We start from the raw sequence: 14,818 nt of genomic DNA on the forward strand, positions 1-14,818 counted from the left end.
ATGGGGGATGAGAGAGGGAGGCCAGCCCAGAGGGAGCCGCCCCGCCCCTCCGTCTTTAGCTGGTGGTAGTGGGGGAGGGTGTGTGCCCTGCTCCCCTGGAGCTCAGCTTCCAGGCTCACCATTGCATGATGCTGTTGCCTAGTGATCCCAGGCAAAACTCACTGCCCCACACCCTGCAGACCCTCTCACGTTCTGTGTGTATGCTCGTGCCCACATCCATGTGCATCCATGTTCGCGTTGTGTGCTTGCAACCTACAGGTGTGCTGCGTTTTCATAGGCCCAAACTGGCTTTGTGTTGGCATCGACGGAGTGAGAGTCACCGCTGGTGAAAAACCAGCAGCATTTGTGTGCCACGTGGTGGATTTGCCGGGCAGAGCCTGCTCGCACCCATGTTCTCCACGCCGGTCTCCCATAATCCTGAGCGGTAGCAGGCAGGTAGCAGGTGGCCCAGAGGAAGGTCAGGGGAGTTCATCACTGAACAAGGAGAAGCCAAGTCTCCTTGACCCCGGGCTCATAGTATCGCTTGAGGAGACAAAGATCTCATCGTCTGCCCTGGGAGCCATGGCATGTACTTTTCCAGGTCCTCCTGGCAGTTTTCAAAATTGCTCATTTGATCATTTTATTTTTTTAAAATGGTTTTTATTTAGCTAATGGTTTGCTAGTAACCTGGGCACAGTAGCTGGATAGTGTTAAGATTAGCTACCTAATGCTGCTATCAGGCAATGTTTGAATGTTCACCATGTGTAATAAACCGATGCTGTGGCCGCATTACGTCCCAGCCCTTTGGATGCGTGGCCATGCAGGCTGAGACTGGCCACAGCCAGGCTCCTCTCTAGCCCAGCTGGGCCAGTTTCCCTGAGGACAGTAACCCTTTTAAAAAATATACATTTTTATTGATATCAGAGAGGAAGGGAGAGGGAGAGAGAGATTGAAACATCAACAATGAGAATCATTGATCGGCTGCCTCCTGCACACCCCACACTGAGGCTCGAGCCTGCAACCCTAGCATGTGCCCTGACCGGAAATCAAACCGTCATCTCCTGGTTCATGGGTTGATGCTCAACCACTGAGCCACACCGAAAGGGCTAACGTTTTCTTTTTTTTTTTTAAAGCAGGCCCTAAGCTAAGTACTTTGCAGGATGTTCTCAATGAATCATGACAACAAGCCTATAAAGTGGGTATCAGTATTATTCCCATTTTACAGATGAGGAAACTGAGGGCCAGAGAGGCTCAGGGACGTACTTACAGTTACACAGGCAGGAGGTGGCGGTGCTGAGGGCCACATCCAAGCTGTCTGTCCCCAGCGCCTGCGAGAGCCTCCCTCCACTCCAGCTTCTCCACCACCGCAGGCTGCTCCTCCACTGCTAGGAGGACCATGGACTTGGGCAGTGGAGGGGCAGGGAGGGGGACTTGCAGCAGCGACCACCCCAGGCCAGGGCAACTGGGCGGCTCCCCTGCGTTAGGCTCCCCACCCCGCTGCTCTCTGCAGCTCCTCATTGCCATCCTTCATGATGAACTGCCAGCGGTTCCCAAGTGGGGAAGAGGGAAGGGTGGCCAGGCGAGCGTCCAGACGGCCCTGCTGCCGGGCGTGGGCTGCATCTGGTCTTTATGTAAGAGTTGCTCCGCTGCCCAGATTGCCTTCGACACAGCCGTTTAAACACTTGTTTTGTGTTTATGATACAGAGGAAGAAATTAAAAGGCCCCCAGGGGGAAAACAGGAAGAAAAAAAGCAGGAGTGATGCTAGGGGCTTGTCAGGCAAAGTGGGGAGAGGAACCAGGGCTGGGACTGGTTTCAAGATTATGGTGAGCAGGTGGCTTCCCCGGGCTTGGGCGGCGAGATCCAGGATTCCATGAGCTTGAGCAGGGCGGAGCGGGGGTGTCCTGGTGGCAAAGCAGGGCCAGCCAACGGCTGATGATCCAGGGCCCGCTGCGTGCGGAGGCTTTATGTGCTCTCTCTCCTTCTCCCAAATCCCTGTTTTACAGACGGGGAGACTGAGGCTTGCGAAGGCTCAGCGACTTGGCCAAGGCCAGATTGTTGGAAGTTTTTCCCACTAGAACCGCTAGAGCGCACGCCTTCTGGTTCGCAGCCCAGAATTGCTTCTACCGTGACATACTTTGTTCTCCATCCACTCACTCATTCTTTCCTTCTCTTTTAAAATGTACTCCTTCATGTGCTCACGAGTTTTCTTGCTGTTGCTTGAACACACCAAGCACACGCCTGCCTCAGAGCATCGGCACCCGCTGTTCCCTCTGCCTGGAATGCTTTTCCCACAGATGCCCCCTGGCTCGCCCCTTGCCCCATTCTGTGGAAGAACAGGGCTCTACCTGTCTACAGCGCTCCCTTGCTCACTCTTTCACCTGGCCTGTGCCATTTTTCTTCCTAGCACTAATCACTCTTGATCTTTCATTATCTATAATAATAAAAGCATAATATGCTAATTAGACCGGACAGCCGAACGTCTGGGACGTCCTTCCGGACAAAGCTGCAGCTGCTGCGAGGGCTGAGGGCAGGCAGCCAGGAGCAGCAGCAGCAGCAGCGGCAGCGGGATGATGGGCACGGCGCCTTCCCCTGATCAGCCGGTTGCCTCCTGCAGAGGGAGGCCAGACTTTGGCTTAGGCCTGCTCCCCGTGGGACATCCCCTGAGCGCTCCCGGACTGTGAGAGGGGGAAGGCTGGGCTGAGGGACCCCCCCCCACCCCCGCCGTGCATGAATTTTCGTGCACCAGGCCTCTAGTATTATATATTTGCTACATTACAGTTATTATATCCTATTCAATAACGATTGGATAGCTCCCTTTCTCCTCTGCAACACTGGCTTCTGGAGAGCAGGAGGTCTGTCTGTGTGGTTCTCCATTCCACCCCCAGCAGCTAGATTGGTGCCACACATGCAAGGTGCTGGGACAGGTCTCTATGAACTGAATGGATGAGCACCTTGTGTGCCAGACCCTGCTCCGATGCTGAGGACACACGCAGGACGAAGACTGCCGCCTGCTCTTAGGGAGCTCATGATAGACAGGCGAAGTGAGTGACCATGAGGGAACGGTGGGCCAAGGTGGGTTCCCAAGTAAGATGCTGTGGTAGGGCTAACTGGAGGACCCTTCCATAGCCATTCTCCTCTTTTTTTCTTAGTAACAGAACCCCAAATTTAGCTGGACATGAGGCCACTCATTCCGAATAAAGGCCACTTCTCCCAGCTCCCCTTGCAGCCTGGTGTGGCTCTGTGATTCACTTGTGGCCAATTTCCAGGAAGTGTCCTTAGAGAAAGAGGGCGTGCCCCTCTTCCCCCCTTTTTCTGTGTGTGAGATTGTGATGTGGTGCCATCTTGGCCTGGGAGGATGAGGCCCTTCCCCAGGGATGGGGGCGAAGAAGGCTGGAAGAAGCCTGGACATCTGACCCTTAGCCCCGGAATTAATTTAGCTGAGCAAAAAATAAAGTCTCTTGCTCTCCTGCTTAATCCACTTTTATTTTGGGTTTTCTGTGGCTTCCAGCTGAATAATCCTGAACCTAACAGCTACAGCCTTGCGTGGAACGAGGAGGAAGTTCTAGGAGACTTCCTTCTCCACACTCAGCGAGATGGCCCTACCACCCACCAACGGGCAGACGCTGTGGCTGTAAAGTGTCCTGATCCAGGCTGTGCAATGGGACAGGGCCTGTCAGCCTTGTGGGTACAGTGGCTTTCATTTGATCTCCACTCACTCACTGACCTTTCCATTCATTTATTCAAGCGTCCCCCCATTTGCTCGTGAAGTTCGTTCACTCAGCCATCCCTCCACTGAGACATTCCACGAAGCAGGTACCGCAGGGCTGGGATCTGAGTTCAAGCCGGGCAGGGAAACGGTTCCCAGTGGAAGCTCCTCCCGGAGACAAGGTGCCGAGCAGGATGGGCCCCGCTGGAGGCGTCTCTGAGACGTGCAGGAGCATGCTGTTCCTGGGGCAAGGGCACCGGGCCCTCCAGGTTCCCAGGGTCCCCTCCTCCTCCTGGGGCCGGTCAGGGTCCGTTCCCCCCTCCCCACCTCCCACAGCAGAACAAGAAGAAAGATCTTTGAAGCACATGCACATTCACTATGCCATGAAAGGTGGCTGGTTAGCAAGAGAATGGTTCCTGTGTCTTGTAGCCTCGGAAAAATCTGTAAGGCGTAAAACCTCTGCTGAAGACACGATGCTAAGAATATTCTAGAAGTGGGTCAGGAACGCATAGGCCTGTACATTTGCTCTACAACTGAGCCAGGATCCCAGGGAAGGTGGGGTTAAAAAGACCTCAGAGGCGGAAGGGACAGCAGACGCTCTTCTGGGGAATCCTAGCTGTGACAGGAAAGGGGTTGGGGGTGGCGGGGCGAGGACTCACGGCATGTTTGCTGCTGGCTCAGAACAAGCCAGCGTTCTTCCTGGGGCTGGATGGGCCTGTGCGTCCCTGCAAACACTGTGGTCAAAACTGAGGCTGACAAGACAGAAACAAAGCAAATGGATCTATTTCCGTTGCCTTTTGTTATATAACAAACCGTCTCAAAACTCTGGGGCTTAAAATAACAGTGGTTTTACGATTTCTCGCGCTTCTATGGGAGGTCGGGCGGGTCTCCTCGTTCACGTAGTCACGGCTGAACACACATGAGCTCCATTCGGCGGGTGCCTGGAAGGTCCTGAGGGCAGGTCAGCTGCCCTCCACGCGGCCTTTCTCGCCACCTGCTCTCTCCGCCCACAGCAGCCTGGGTCCCGGGACAGCGACAGCAGAAGCTCCCACGCCTCGCGAGGCCCGGGTTTGGGAAGGGCACAGCGTTACTTCTGCCACATTCTGTTGGTCGAAGCACGCCACACAGCATCCCAGACTCCAGCAGGGAGCAAACAGAGTCCGCCTCTTGGTGGAAGGAGTCCTGGGCGACCATACTAGCAGACAAGCTTCCACGGGAAGTTGCGAGGGATCGTGAAAGCCAGAAGGCAGTTACGCTGTGATTTACCCAAATCTGACTTATGCGCAGCGTGACGGAAGCATGCTTATGGTGCAAAGCGAGGCTCGCCGCTCGCCCGCACAGGCTGAGGCTGGGGCTGGGGCTGGGGCTGTGCGCGGCTGGCGCTGCCCCCCTCCCTCTGCCCGGTGTTCCTCTTCTTCAAACATCCCACCGGCGGGAGACCGCTGAGAGGAAAGAGAACGACACCAAGGCCGCAGTCATTAGCATCGGGAACATTGGACTCTATTTCTGGCAGACTTACGGTAGTTGGCAAACCTCTACCCCCCGCTTTCCAGGCTCAGCACTTTGAGGTAATGAGCCCGCTGGATTTTGAGGCACTAGCAGGAGTGCCAGGTGCCGACCAGGAGAGGAAATAGACTCCCCGTGTTCAGTGGGGATCAGCCTGCACCTGGGGCTTGGACGCAGCTCTGGGCTCAGGGTTGGGCCGCTCACATGTGCCTACCATGTGTCAGGTGCTGCTAGGCATGGCTGGCCCCTGCTTTTCTCTTGAGCTTCACCTTGCACTATTGCCCCAACCCCTGCTCTCCAGTCAATAGGGGTGTATTTCCATCCTGGGCCACTCTCTCTCGTCCAGGCCTCTGTATGTCGTGTTCCCTCTGTTTGAATCACTCTTTCTCTGGTTCACGCCGATGCAGTCCCCAAATCTCGGGCTCCCTGCCTTCTCTGCTGGATTGTAGGCTCCTAGCCTGGTGTTCTCTACATGTTTGTCCAACCACTGAGTGATGGAATGAATGAGTCTCCACAACAGCCCATTTGACAGACGAGGCTACTGAGGCTCAGAGGGAGCTAGCTTGTCCAAGGCCAAGATAAGGTGAGGGGCAGAGCCAGGATTTAAATCCAAGATCGTTTTGTGGTCAAACTTGTGCCCTTCCTGCCACTCCTGGCTCATGAGGCTAAACAGTGGTGGGCAGTGGTGATGGGCAGTGGGGAGAGGTGCTGGTGGCCTAAGTGAGGCCAAGCGCCTCTCTGTCCATTGCTCACATGCCAGAGACGGAGGTGGAACCTGGGCCCATGGCGGGGCCGCCGAGTCTCCGTGTTCGGCTGAGCCTGGGAGTCTGGCCTCCCTCAGTCTCTCTTGAATTGAGGATCCACAGGCACTTCTCTGTAAAAAGAGGTGCCAGGCCAGTGGCTCAGCTGGCTATCAGAATCCAGAGGGCCGGGCAAAGGCCCAGGGTCTTTGGCAACCTCTGGTTAAACCAGGGCAGATTCCAGGTCAGAATCAGGAGGTGTTAACCCCAGAGGGGCCGTCAGAACGCTGCTGCGTCGTAGCAGCATCCCTATAGCAGAGACAGAACTGGCCTCAGAGTCCCAGACAGACTTGTTAGGGTCCCGTCGCCACCCGTTAGAGCTGCGTGGCCGTTACTTCACCTCCAGGAACCTCAGTCTCCTTGTCTGGAAAATGGAGATAGTAAGACCCTCCTCATAGGGTTGGTGAGAAAATTAAATTGTGCAGGGAATTGTGCAGCCTGGTAGAGCAGGGCCTGCCTCCCCAACCTGGGCCCGTCACAGGTGGGTAAATATTAGGCTGAAAGGCCTATTGTCCTGCCACTGCCATTGTCCTTCCACTCTGGCCACACCCTCAACGTGGCCCAACCTGATAGAAGGATCACACCTTCCTGGTCATCACTGCTCCTTGCAAAACGGGACTGTGGTACGTTCCTTGAGGACCAGGTGAGGCTGCAAAGGGCTGCCCTGTGTGGCTGTGCAGGTTACTTACTACTCAAGGGCACCCAGCTAGGGAAAGTTGTGCTTTTCCCCTTCCCCCAAGCTGTGAGCCTCAGAGAGGAGGAGGCACCTTTTCCTCATTTGCATAAGAGCTAGCTAGGGGCTAGAAGGCACCTGAGTCATCTGCAGGGGGTTCATCCAGTTTGGAAATGTGGCATCAGGTGGGGCCTCAGAGAGGGTCCGACCCAACATTCTTGTTGCGAAGAAAACTGCCCACTATTCACTCATTGAACTTTTACTGAACGTCTACTATGTGATACGTACCGTCCCTGTGCTCAGCAGAAGGCAGATGAAGGAAGGGCACAGGCTGTGGCTGGTTCAACTGTGTTCCCGCTGACCTTTGGCCCCGGGGGCACCCCTCTGTCCTTATTACTCCGCCTCCAGGGATGTCGTTGTTATTACTCTGCCTCCACGGATGTTGGCAAGGTCCTGGAGCGGAGGGCATGGTGCCATTCTACTCCAGCTAGCTGTTCTCTGCACTGCCTGGCACCGGACCCTGTACCCTTGATCCAGCTGGACTTGTGCAGTTGCTGACCCACTAACCCTGCTGCAGGCTCAAGGCTGATTCGTTGTGAGGAGAGGTGTGGACATTCTGCTTTGAAACCTGGGTCTGGGCCTGCCCAGGCCAGAAACCCAGTGAGAGGCCGTGCAGCCCTGGACGGTGCATTCAGCGGGAAAGAACACTGTGCTAGGAGCCGGGACCTGGGCTCTGGCTCTGGCCTGCCATTAACACGTGTTGAACTTGGTCCAGCCCCAAACCATCTCTTTGTCTACAAAACGGGAAGGTTGGGCCACATGACCTCTAAGATTTTGCCAATTCTTACCTTCTGGTCGGTGGTTCTCAAACTGTGTCATGTATTAGAATTGCTGGGAGGGGTGGTTAAAACCCAGACGGCGGGGCCCCACCCCAGGGCTTCCAATTCAGGGGGCCTGGGGTCAGACCTGTATTTCTATCAAGTCTTAGATGATGCGGTTGCTGCTCGTTCAGGAACCACACTTTGAGAACCAGTTGCAGCATCTCTGGCTGCACATTAGAATGACTTGGGGGAGCCTTAAACAGTGTGAATATCAACCAGGTTAAGTCCCAGAGCAATGAAATCTGCATCTCAGAGCGGGAGCCTGGGCTTTGTAATTGTTTAAGCTCCCCCCGCCCCCGGTGATTTTTATGTTCTGCCAGGAATAGGAACCGCTCTTCTAGAAACGAGGCTGGGGATGTGACAGGGCGTTGACTGGGCAAACACCTTATGTCCTTTTGGGGAAATGTCTCTCGGATCCTCGCTCAGCCTCTCCTTGGCTGCCAGGCTTGGAACAGCCTCCTGAGTCTCAGTTTCCCCTTCTGGAAGTGGGGTTGTTAGGACCAAATGAAATTCTGCCTCGCTGTCCTGCCCACCCCTTCCTTCTTCTTGTCTCCAAGGAGAGCTTGTGCAATTCTTCTGCTCTGAGGCTGTTCGGCTGAGCAGAATTCAAACAGCATTTATTAAAAAGTCACAGTGTGCGAGATGCTGCCCCTCGTGATGCGGGAATACAACGCTGAATCAGGCAGGTCCCCACTCCAAGGAGCTCACATGCTAACGGGGGCGACAGGCATGTGTCCCAAACATGAGGCTGGATGTAACCCAGGCCACACAGGAAGTAATCATGATGAAGGCCCCATTGGAGGTACTTCACAGTAAATTTTGATCCTCCCAACAACCCACGAGATAGCTACTATTAGAACACCCACTTTACAGGTGAAGAAACTGAGGCTGTACCCAGTTACCCAGGTTTTGTTGCCAAGGGGCTCAGAGGAGGACGCAGTTCACAGCGCTGTGGGCAGAGATGTGGGTATTAGGCTGTGCAGGATGTGTAGCAGTTCAATGGGTAAAGAGAGAAAAGGTATCCTAGACAGAGGGATCAGCATACAAAGGCCTGGAGGAGGGAACCCCAGCTTCTTTAGGGACCCAGAAGGGGTCTGATTTGGCTGAAGTTCAGGCTGATGGTGGGACATGGGGAGAATCAGATCCTGGTTGGAGGCCTTCTATACTGAGCTAAGGAATTTAGATTTTACATCTTAAGCAATGGGGAGCCATTGAAAATTCTTGAGCAGGATGTGGCATTTTTAGAAAACGATTCAAGTGGTCATGGGCTATGGGAGAGGCAGCCCAGTAAGGAAGGAGGTGGCTCTGACCACTGTTCCACGAGAGATGGTGAGGCAAGGGGGGGATAGGAAAGGGGGGGCACATGGGAGGCACATAGTTGCCACATGATGCTTCTGGGGGCATTGATCTCTTATGGGCACCTGTTTACTGACCAGCCATTCTGCGCCTGTGGGGAGGGGCAGGGGCAGGGACAGGGGCAGGTGGCTCTCCCAGGGCCCCACAGCTGCACATGCAGCAACCCTCAATATGGGGATATGGTCAGTGGAGCGTGACCCACTCAGGGTGAAGAACCCTGCTGAAGCAGGTGACGGGTTCCTGGGTGGGCTCAGAGCTGGCCACTTGCCACATTACCAGGGTCGGGGTGGGGGGACTGGCCCAGTGGCCTGAGCAGCCTGACCTCAGCCTTCCAGGTGAAGTGTGCCACCCTGCCTGCCTCCCTCTGCCAAGTTCATGGCCAGCTCAAGGTTCGCAACCTCTTTGCGTCAAGCTGAGCGCAAATCCTCCTGGGCTGGAGCCAGTTCCTAGAAGCAAACTCTGGATGTGGAAAGAACATGGGGCTGGGATCCTGCCACTTGCTGGCTGAGTGACCTTGGGGACATCCATCCCTTAGCCCAGGGGGCCAGTTCACTGTCCCTCAGACCGTTGGAGGGCTGGACTATAGTTTAAAAAAAAAACTATGAACAAATTCCTATGCACACTGCGCATATCTTACTTTGAAGTAAAAAAACAAAACGGGAATACAATACTTGTATTTGCATGTGGCCCGAGGGCCGTAGTTTGAGGACCCCTACCTTAGCCCCTTAGATTTCACTTCTCCAGTTAGGGGATTAAACACAAATAGGGCAAGTGCTGTGCCCTCCGACGACTCCTTCCCCCTCCACCTGCCCCATCGTCTCTGGTTAACATTCCTGGAGAATCTCAAGACTGCACAGGGACAAGCAGAGCAAGCCACTTTCTATAAGCAAAGTCCAAGACCATGTTAGTACTTTAGCGCATCATGCCCATTTTATAGACGACACAACCAAGGCCCAGAGAATTTCCATGACCGGCCCAGGGCCGAATATTCGAGAGGTCACAGAGGCAGGGCTTGAACGCCGTCTCTCATTTACTGGAGCTGGTCCTTCAGTTTGGTGCCCCCAGAGCCCCACCATTTGTCAAGAGGTGGGAGGATAAGTCTGTTGGTGGGAGGAGGACTGGCAGCCTCCAGGTCCAGGCCCTGGGAGTGAGGAGTCATTCCTTGGCTGATGCAAAATGGGGTTTGAGAGGCACGGGATTATGTCCCTTCACTACATCACGGAGAGAACATTCTCTTTTCAGCCTCCAGACAGCAGGATGGAGGCCGGCTGCCTTGGATGCTAATGGGCCTTTAACACCTCTCCAAACCTCGCCAATCTCCCTTTCTCACAGAGGGCTCATCTCAAGCCTTGGCAGACCAGTTTCCAAGTAGAATTTAATAACCTCGGTTTGTTTTCATTGTGTTTATTTTTACTCTTACCTTCTATTTATGGCCATTGATACTGGTTTCCCATTTAAGGCAGTGATATGACGATTCTCTAAAAAACGTGTTTCAGAAGGAAGACCTGGGTCTTGGATTTAAAAACAGCATTCATAATGGCGTCTAGATTTAGCACAACGAGAATGACTGACGTCTGCCCTAGTCCAAGGTGGGAGAATGCAGGTGAGAGAGGCGCGGCCCAAGGGCACCCGGTACTTCCCGGCAGGACTCTCTCTACAGTGCTCTCTCCCAGACCTGCACGCCGCGCAGCCCTCCATGCAGGCGCGCTAGGCCGAGGTGAGCCCGCGGCCCCTGCCGGCGGCACGTGCGCGGCCCATGTGCCATCTCATGGGGCCCGCGGGCCCCCGGACCTCGGGATGCGGCAGCTCAGGGCGCGTAGCTGGGCACCTGGGGAGTTCCGCGATGGAGGAGGGCGAGAGAGCCCTGGCTGCGGCCCGACCCGGCGCAAGCAGCTGCGGACCTCGGCCGCCTGGCCGCGGGACCCTCGCCGGTCACCTGAGGCCGAGGCTGTGCGCGTGTGAGCGCGAGCGCAGACGTCAGCCTCCGAGGCCCGTGCCGCCTCCCGGTCACGGCGCGCGCCCCCGGCCACCCCCCCCCCCCCCCCAGCGGCTCCGGCCCCACGCGCCCGGGCACGCGGAGCGCCAGACTGCGGCGTCCCGGCGGCCGGGGGCGGGGCGGGGGGCGGGGCCAGGCAGCGGGACCCGCCGCCCATTGGTCGAGCGCAGTGCCGAGGGCGGGGTGTCGGCTTTAGGAGGCGGAGGCCGGCGCGGGCTGTGGGTCCGGCGGCTCCGAGCTGGGGAGTGAGCAGGTGGGTGGGTGGGCGCCGCGCGACGGGTCTGCAGAGGGACTCTCGCGGGGACTGCAAAGGGCCCCCAGACCTGTGCTGGCGTCTGCCGCTGGGACCGCCAAGAGCCTGGGCTGCGACCACTTTCCCGAGGCACCGTTGACCTTGCTCGGTGGGGCGTTCGCCTCCGGGAGAGGGAAGGAGGGAGGAGCCGCGGGCCCCCGCAGATAGAAAGTTCGCCTGCTCCGGGGGCCAGAGGAGGTGAAGTGGGAGGAGGAGTCGGTTTAGACTAACTCGGAGCTGCGAAACCTTGGGGCGGCGTTCAAGGCCCCCTCCCACACGCGCGCGGAGCCCGGCGCCTCGCTCCCCTTTCAGCCGCCGGCATCGCCTCGCCTCGCCTCGCCTCGCCGGGCTGCAGAAAGGAGCCGTGGGAAGAGCTGCCGAGCTGGGGCCGAGGAGGAGGCCCCGGCCGAGCTCAGCAGCAGCCCAACCCGAGCGACCCCCGTCGGGGTGGGCGGAGAAGGTAGCCTAGGCGGCTAGGACGAGCGCGCCCATCCACGCGCGCACCCCCGGCCACCTCCCAAGGACCCCCTGGTAGCCCCTGAGGGTTCTCTCTAAGACCAGAGTCGCCCCTACCGCTCTCCCCTCAGCCCGGAGCCCCAGGCGGGGACCCCGGGATCCGACGTCTCCGCGCCTCCGGGCACCTGGCTCAGCAGGAGTCCCCCGGGTCGGGGCAGGGCAGGGCCGGCGGCGGCGAGCCGGAGCCCGCCCAGCGCCCGGGCCCCGCTGAGCCTTCGGAACCCACCCATGGGGCACCGGCTCCCCGTGCCCCTTCGCCCGGCTGCGCCCAGCCCGGCGCCCCCAGCGGCGCAGAGGAGGAGCCGGACGCAGTGACCCAGGAGCCGCAGACCCTGGAAGACTCGGCGGCCAGAGAGGCAGGCTGTTCCCCGCAGCTCCAGGCGCTTCCAGGCAGCCCTCCGAGCGGAACCAGAGGCCCGACCCGCCCTCCCCAGGTAGGAGAGAGACCCCCGACAGAAGTGGGGAGCTGGGTGTAGCGGGGAAGCCAGGCAGAAGGGTTTGAGGATTGTCGGGGTGAGGCTGGGGGCAGCTTGACATGATTCGTACAGTGAAACGGATCGTGGCAGGTCCATCCGGCAGCTTTGCACATCCAGAGGAAATTAAGTCAGCTGAGCACCTACTGTGTGTCAGGCTGGGTGCTAGGCCCTTTATTTCTGCCTGGTTAGAAAAACTTACTGAACTTCTACTCTTATTGATTGGTGCTAGAAGCTTCCATTCAAGAGCCCATTTGAATATGAGGAGACTGGTTCTCAGGGAGGGAGAGGTACTACTCTCCCCCTCTTTCCTGAGCCAGCTGCTGCTTGCACACCTGGAAGGAGGGTGGGGCTGGATGTGGTCAGTTCGGCCTCCCTTCCCCCCCCCCCCCCCCCCGGCCCCCCGCCCTGAGGAGGACCCCCTCTGGGGAGGGAGGAGTGAGGAGCACCATCCTTGTCCAGAGTTCCTTAGCTTTCTCTGGGTTGGTGCACGGAGTGTTTCCTGAGTGAGTCCCTTCCCAGGATGGGTGTCCTGTACCCACGCACCTCTGAGGGGCTCCCTCTGACCTCTCCTCTTTGCCCCCAGCCCTGGGAGGAGCAGGAAGGATATTGTCCAGGACCTCCTGGGAGGTAGGAGGCCAGGCTGAGAAGGGCAGCCAGCTCAGGAGCCCGTGATTCAGGCTTCCCCTGGCACCAGGGACACAAGACGGGGTCCCCCAAGACCTCTGCCTGCTCTCCAGTCCCACCCCAGTGGCTGCTCCAAAAAGCCGCTTGACTGGGCAGAAGTGTCACGAAGCAAGGAGCCCGCTTGCTGTGTGCCAGGAGTCGTGTCAGCCTCTAGGCTTCTCACTGGGCTCTCTGGGCCACACTCTGGGTTTGCTTTTATCATTTCCCTTTGAGAGATGACCAACCAACCCCCCCAGGCCAGGCCATTTGCCCAAGGTCGCTGAGCTGGTGAAAGGCTGAGCTGGTTTTCTGGCCGGTGATGCCTGCCTGCCTACCTCCATCCTGAGCCACCAAGGGTGGTGAGGTTGGCTTTGCAAAGCCCCCAGGACCCATCTCAGCGTGGGCACGGAGGCTGGCAAATCTGTGTGTCCAGCGAGGCTGCGACGTGCCCTAGCGGAGGAGGCTCGAGGTGTGTGGGAGGGAGGGGGGGCAGTGCAGTGGCGGAGCTCTGGGGTGCTCACAGGGAAGAGGATGCGGCCACACTCTCATCCTGCGGTCCTTGCTCACCTGACCTCCATCTTCCAGGCAGGCCCTGGGGGAGGGGCTCAGGAAGAAGGGGCGAGCCCACAGATGCATTCGCTGGGAGCTGGAGCAGGGTTTGCTGGAGAGCCCTGGGCAGTGTGCCCGCACCCAGCTGCCTGGAGGGAGAGGGAAGGAGACTGTAGCAGGCCTCGGGGGTCATTTCCTCCCAGACTCCAGCCGAGGCTTCCCTGAGTCAGTCACCATTGTGAAAGGCTCCGGTTTGGTCTGGGGGTGGGTCTTCACAGAGGCCAGAGCGCAGGCTTGGAGCCAACGGCCTGACTTTAACCCTGGCCCGGCCACTCATCTCTGTGAACCGGGGCAAGCGACTCCAGTCGATGGTGGTCCCCTCTTCGTGGGGCTGTTGTGAAGTCATTGGAATAACGCACACAAAGTACCCAGTGATGGGAGCCTGCCTGGCTGGGGTGACTGTTCCCCCAGGATGACCCCACCCCAACTCTGCTTCGGGCCTTTCTGCCTCCCAGGTGCCCTTAGAATGGTCCTGGAGTGGGGGGTCTGCCCAGTCAGAGACCTGCACTCAGGGACTCCTCTGTCCCCTTGAACCACCAGGGTGGACTGTCACCCCAAAAGGGCCCTTTGAACTCTGACCCCTGACTCCTCCTCATTGTGTAGGTGTCAGCCTGGCTGAGGATAGAGAGGAGCAGGCAGTGGGGTGGAGAAGTTGTGCCCACAGCACTGCCCACAGCTCCTCCTGTGGGGGAGGAGAAGGGGGAGAGATGCGAGGGTGGGAGGCGGAGCCCACAGGGGTGCTGTCACCTGGCATCCAGGTGTCTGTGAGCCTCACATAGCCCCACGTGGTTGAGGCCACGTGAAAGCTCACAGTCTTCTCTCACAGAAGAAAGCCACAGATTTTCCCTCTCCTTGTTTGCCTCTCCCTGCCTCCGTGCCTCCTCTCTCTGACTCCCTCCTCTTCTCTCTGATTCCCTGCCTCCTCTCTCTCTCTCCTCTCTCTGAGCCCCTGTCTCCTCTCTCTGACTCTGTCTCCTCCCTCTGGGCCTTAGCCCTTTCAGTCCCTGATATTAGCATGTCCGTAAGAGGAGCCCTAGGGGTAGAGGCTGGGGTAGGTGGGGATGGAGACAAACACTGTTTCTGGGGGCTGCTGGCCTCCTTCCCTCTCGGTCTAGACAGAGGTGACCACCGGCAGAGTCAAGCTCCCTGCAGAGGGACTTGGGGAGGGGATGTCCTTGTTGGGGCCTCTTCCCCTGTCTCTGCTGGAGGCCCAGGCTGGCTCACAGCTCTGAAGGAGACTGAGAAGGGTCCGCTGCTGTTGACCTTGTATCCCCGGCTCCCCACTGCCCACCTATGCGTGTGCCCAAGGCACTGAGACCCTCCTTGTCACAGCCCCGGGGCCAGCCAGGCAGGGCGGGGGTGGA

General features: G+C 57.9%; 1 protein-coding gene across 2 annotated transcripts in view; it reads left to right on the forward strand.

The window, feature by feature from the left end:
• The window catches only part of RASD2 (RASD family member 2), a 32,835-nt gene that overhangs the window by 9,825 nt on the left and 8,192 nt on the right, over positions 1–14,818 (forward strand). The window contains exon 1 of one of the 2 annotated variants that reach the window (XM_036300797.1): positions 11,736–12,140. The exons of the other annotated variant lie outside the window; for it this stretch is intronic. The gene's annotated coding sequence lies outside the window, so the exon portion shown is untranslated. Of the gene's footprint in view, positions 1–11,735; positions 12,141–14,818 lie in introns of those variants that run through there. 2 annotated transcript variants of the gene reach the window in all.

This window comes from Myotis myotis, unplaced genomic scaffold (genome assembly GCF_014108235.1).
Source record: "Myotis myotis isolate mMyoMyo1 unplaced genomic scaffold, mMyoMyo1.p scaffold_m19_p_3, whole genome shotgun sequence".
Classification (NCBI taxonomy): Eukaryota; Metazoa; Chordata; class Mammalia; order Chiroptera; family Vespertilionidae; genus Myotis; species Myotis myotis.